This window comes from Penaeus monodon, chromosome 22 (assembly GCF_015228065.2).
Source record: "Penaeus monodon isolate SGIC_2016 chromosome 22, NSTDA_Pmon_1, whole genome shotgun sequence".
Classification (NCBI taxonomy): domain Eukaryota; kingdom Metazoa; phylum Arthropoda; class Malacostraca; order Decapoda; family Penaeidae; genus Penaeus; species Penaeus monodon.
Genome location: NC_051407.1, coordinates 23,468,163 through 23,468,652, shown reverse-complemented (window position 1 = coordinate 23,468,652; position 490 = coordinate 23,468,163). Strand labels below are relative to the sequence as shown.

The 490-nt window shown below is 29.0% G+C and overlaps 1 protein-coding gene across 1 annotated transcript in view; it reads left to right on the top strand.

Moving 5' to 3' along the window:
• Positions 1-490, top strand: part of LOC119587029 (DNA-directed RNA polymerases I and III subunit RPAC2-like) — a 2,142-nt gene that overhangs the window by 601 nt on the left and 1,051 nt on the right. The gene's annotated exons all lie outside the window — the stretch shown is intronic.

Sequence of the window (490 nt, the reverse complement as noted above, 5' to 3'; positions counted from 1 at the left end):
TGTATCCAAAATTTATTAGAACATGTCTGCATCTTAAAACCTATTGAATTTAATATTGAACTTCTATTGGCACCTAACCAAATATATAAAAAATAATCAGACTTATAGATACACAATATAAACATCTAAAAACATTCACAGTAACTCATGCAATAAGATTTTATATTCTAGACAGGGTGAGGAGCCCCCTAAACATTGGCAGGAATACGTTAATACCACTTTATGTAGCCTTCTCATTTTCCAGTAATACCTCATGCCAACAAAAGTGACAATACAATTACTAATTTTTGTTGGGTTATAAGAAGCAAATGTGGTTCAGAATTTGCCTGAAAACTAATAAAAAAGTGCCAGTATTTGTATACTCTACTAATATTATCACTTGATGTTCTAATATATTTAATTTTTCATCATTCTTAGAGTCTCCTATAGCAGTCCTAAAAAAAATTCACATCCATTTTCTGATTATTTGAAAATTAAAGATTTTCTCTCA